Source organism: Bremia lactucae, linkage group LG6 (assembly GCF_004359215.1).
Source record: "Bremia lactucae strain SF5 linkage group LG6, whole genome shotgun sequence".
Taxonomy (NCBI): domain Eukaryota; phylum Oomycota; class Peronosporomycetes; order Peronosporales; family Peronosporaceae; genus Bremia; species Bremia lactucae.
Window position 1 is genome coordinate 3,819,812 of NC_090615.1, and position 5,241 is coordinate 3,825,052.

Consider the following 5,241-nt stretch of genomic DNA (forward strand, 5'->3'; position numbering starts at 1 on the left):
TCCGGGTCTTAAAGACCTCATACGACCCAAATACCAATGGGTCGTGAAGCTTGAGTTCTAAGGCCCAAGATTTAGCACGTCCATTTAAGTTGTACATGCCAAATTTCACTTTCATCGCACCATCATTGATGCGGTGAGCTTCAGTGGCGTTGTCAAATTCGACGAACTATCTGGAACAGGAGTCGCCTTCGACTACCTTAACCTTAGAGATTTCTATCTTTTACCGTTCAAGTCGACGCGAAGGCGTCGGCCCCCTAGCAGCATGCAAATGCTCCTGCCTCAACAGTTTAAATTGTTGAGGACCCTATTTTCTCACCACCTCCGCGTGTTGAGAGCCTTATAGGTGTCGCAAGGCTTCTTTTCTTGGGCCTCGTCAAATTTATGTTGTATGAACTCGGCTATGGCGGCATATGTTCAGCGTGAACACCATGGTGCCACAGGCAGGCCCGCATACGACCAAACTCATGCGTTCGACCGCTCTCCATTCAAGGTCACTGAAATGAGTGAACATTTCACGCGTTGCGTGATATCCCTTTTGAGGGGCTTCAAAAGCTCCTTATTTATTCAACATGTCCATGTTGGATGGAACGTGCGTAGGCTGTTTAATGGACTTCGAAGTGCTACCAGGTGTAACGAGGCACCTTTTGCTAGTACTGATATCAGTACTAGTCAACCTACTCTGACGACAGTGAAGGTAGGGTGCCTCAACTACTTCACGTACACGACATGCAGAGGAATGTTCTAAGTAGCTTAGAAGTCTGACCTACTAAAGCTAAATTCTAAGGCTCTAGAATCGAGAAGAGTAAAACTGTATATGTGCTTTTAGTTCTTTTGTAACGATCTTCTATATACTGGCTTTAACATACCAAAAACTAACTATGCAATGCGCCTTCTTGTGCGAGGCCTAATCGTGTCTTCTAACAATTGGCGGGGTTGATTTAAATTCTAATCAACCAATATATATAATTAATGTCTTGTTGCGTCAATATTACCAAATTTGGTTATATTGGAACTATTAAGTCAAAATTAATGAAAGGTAATACTTATGTACATCTTTATTATTTTCTCTTATTGGAGATAATATTTAGTATTCATCTTATAGGAAATAATACTTATGTAACGAGACACCCCGTTACATCTTAGGTACTTGTTTCTCTGCACGTCGTGTACGTGAAGTGACCGAGGTACCCCACCTGCACTGTAATCAGTGTTGGCAGACTAGTACTGTTGTCAGTACTAGCAAAAAGCTCCCCGTTACAAGTACTGTTATCAGCCTTAGCGAAAGGTGCCCCGTAACAGCCACTGTGCAGCAGACAATGATATCATGATATTATTTCCTTGGAGAAACTTTTATGAGGACTTTTAGTAAAACATTCAGTGCATGACACTTAAAACCAGCAACTTTTGTGGCCCTGCAAGAATCGCTAAGGCTTAATCTCAATACAAATTACACAGAAACGAAGCCTTTACTAACAAAGAGTATGCCCTATGCTTCCCTCCACCAGTCTTGGAATTTTAATCTCTCAATTTCTATCAAGCAGTAGCATCGCAAAAGTCTTCTGAATTTTGGCATTTTGCCTAGGCGGAGAGAATTTGGCCGCCTACCTTTAGTTTTTCTTATCCTGACCAAATACTAATTTTGCAGGGTATTGTCATTAAACTGTCAAGACGCAGGTTGACACTCACTTTTACTTTGTATAACAGCCACATCCATCAAAATAGAATTGGGTATACGTCGGTGGGATTTGTACTTTTTTACTGCATACTCAGCGCTTTTCTCGTGAGACCTTTCTGGTAAACGTCCATGTTCCGTAAAATGTTTCGGGAATGCCGACGTATCTTGTCCAGTGAAACAGATGCCATGCAGCTGGAGCTGTTTCCATAAACAATTTCCAGCTATAATTACTTGGCGGCTCCCCTGTTTCGATGAAGTTATGCTCGCAGTGTAGTTTTGGTTACAATATCGCTTGATGGCCAGCGGCAACAATTCGCTCCTCTATTATTCCAACATGCACTTTGAAGTCCGATTGACTGGCCATAATTTTTCTGGAGCAGCAGGTTGTGCAAAACACCGGGCATATTTTGCATTGCGCCTTCAGGTCAGCTTTTCACAGCCCGCGTTCCTTCGACACAACTTTTAAATCCTTTGCCTGACCACGGAGCGTTTCATCAAGATGATCATCAGCAAAAATCATTTCCTGAGAACTCCGTTTTTCCACGTCGTTGCACGCATCTTTGGCTGCTTGCCTCCACTAACCCATGCTGGCGCCAAGGGCATCGGGAGCAAATGCACTGTGGCTAGTTGCATTGTCGAAGGCAAAAAAGATCTTGACAGCCGGAAAATTGAGCCTCGAAGATTGGAATAGCCAAGTCACAAGCTTGTTTGCACAGTTTGTCAAATGTCTACCATCCGTCATGCTGCGTACCAAGATGCATGGTGATACAGGCCGCTGCTTGTAGGTCAGGATGCTGAGCAGCCTTTTCTTCATCAAGTACTAACCGGCCGATGACGTAGCAGAGAAAGTCGCTGACGTGAATGAACCTGCCCTGCCAATTTTTCGCAATGTTATTCATCGTCTGGTAACTAAAGACATTGAGTCCATCATGAGCTGCAAAAGTATTCTCATCATGATTTACCAAGATGAGTGTAGCGATGCCATTATTAGGAGGACAGGTGATTCAGTGAACTTTGCATTGTTATCCTCAACTTCCTCCTTCCCAGCAACAAACGACATCCGGTCCTCAAGGTCAGCAATTTGCTCCAAGAAGTGCTGTCAGCGCGCAATGACATCTTTCCGCTCTTGGCCATCAATGTATATTCCTTTAGTCACTGTGCTGTTCTTGATGTCAATGAATGGAGCCAGCGTGACACAAAATTTTCAGAGATTGTGGGAGATGCAGCGTATCCAAGTTGCGAAATGATGTTCTGGCTGGCATGTGCTATAGAGCTGAAGCGTATCCAAGTTGCAGAATGATGTTCTGGCTGACATATGCTGTAGAGCTAATACTTCTACGTTGAACTTATTCGCTCGAAGATACTCTCCTGCAGATAGCTTCCCCGTGTTTCCCGTCTGTAACAAAGGCAATTCTACACCCTCTCAGGCATTGTGTGGCCCAAGCACGCAGAAAGCGTGCAAAAAAGCACACCCCTCCCAGCACCTTCCGCCACAGTGTGCTAGCTGCTATTCAGGCATCTCTGGACCAGCCGAAGATAAGAAACTACAACTTGCCGGTTTTCCAGATTTTGCCAGGTTTTTGATAGGGTGGCAAGTGTGTTAATGGTTGCTGTCAGTCTCTCCCTGTTCCAGACAACATCATCCTCATCCTCATCCTTTTCGTCACCCTCGTCATCACCCTCATCTGCAACATCACCTTCTTGCAATACTGATCCTGCAACAGCAAAGTATTTAATTTCGAGATTAAAGCCAACAACAGCTTTCCTTTGTTCGGCTCTTTTCCATCTTTGAGTTCAAGGTGCACTACCTGTATACTGAATTGGCATGTTATGGTTTAGTTGTGGTAATGGTAGAACTTTAACGACTGCTTGATAGGTCTTTTAATCTTTGATTCAACAGATGCAAAGCCAGAATTTGTCATCACTTGTCGGCGGGCACGTCGTAATGCGGCCACACTCTACTTAGACACACACCCTAGCACAGCGAGGAAGCGGTTAAACCTGCTTCTCTAGCGTGCAGTGAGGTAATTATGGTGGGCGCGTTAGCGACCTCACCCAACACACTAAGTACTTTGATTAAGAGTCGTCACGGGAGCGGTAATCTGGCTCCTCGTGCGCACTTATCAAGTAGGAAGTAGTTTTCAGACTGTAACGGGCTAGAGTTGCCCTAATGTTATACAGTCCCCATTAAGTACATTTGGTACTTAAGGGGATGGTCAATTACTAAATAATAGTAATTAGACCCAACACTCGGGTGTGGTGCACATTTGTGACCAACCCTTGTGGATGTGATGCACATGGGTGCATTCACATTAGGAGGGATGACGCCCAGCGTCATCCATGATGACGGCTAGCGTCATCAGTTACGCGAGGTATCTATAAAGATACGCTCGCAATACATATTAAATGATATCTATAGAGATATCATTTTAATTGGTAAAAATAGGTATTTGTATTTAATTCTATTAAATATAAATCAGTCTGAAATTTACTACCTACTTGGTAAGTGCGCACGAGGAGACGGATTACCGCTCCCGTGACGTCACTTCACCAGAGTTCTTAGTGTGTTGGGTGAGGTCGCTTGCGCGCCCACCACAACTACCTCACTGCACGCAAGAGAAGCAGGTGCAAACCGCTTCCTCGCTGTGCTAGGGTGTGTGCTAAGTAGAGCGTGGCCGCATTACGACGTGCCCGCCTACACTTGGTAGCACTTGAAATCCTTCCCACGACCCGCATCTCTGCGTGTGTACGTGAGGATGAGCCTCAACATTGATTGGGCTCATTTTCCCCACCTCTCCGAACATCATCGGGAGGTGGCAGGGCTAATGGCGCAGGGACTTGGTGAACAAGCCCTGGCCAGGCTCCTGGGTAGTCCTCCTGAGCAACATGTTGCTCAGTTGGAGCAGTTTGAGGCATTTGTGCTCGGACAGCGGAGGGCCGCGTCCGAGGCACAGAGCCATGCTGCGGCGGAGTCCGTCACTCAGACTCAGGATGAGCTGAGGCATGAGCAGGCTCGGAGCGAGGCTCTCAACAGGACTGTTGAGATGCTCTCTGCCCGGCCGCATCAGCCGAGGCCCATTCGGATGGACCCGCCCAAGTTCGATGGAACTGCGGCGCACACGATTGTCCACTGGCTTTTAGCCGTGGAGCAATGTGGTGTCGCCCAGCTCATCGAGGACGACAGCCGGATGGTGTCGTACGCTATGTCGCATCTGCGCGGTAAGGCCTCAGAGTGGGCTTACTCGGCGCTTATGGCGGACAGAAAAGCGTTCCCCTCATGGGCGATCTTTAAGGATAAGATTCGCGCCATGTACCAGCCGCCGAACAACGAAGTGTTGCTTCAGGCGCGCTTCTTTGGGGCGCGACAGGCGAAGCGATCTCTGCAAGAGTATGTGCAAGAGATGCGCTCGCTGTCCGCATCCATAACCGTAGGTCCGATTCCGGAGCACATTAAGGTGCCCACGTTTATGAACGGACTACGGCATGGCCCATCGCGACAGGCCCTTTTCAGAAAGGTGCCGTCGACGATGGAAGAGGCAATCCAAATTGCCTTAGTTGAGGAGCAA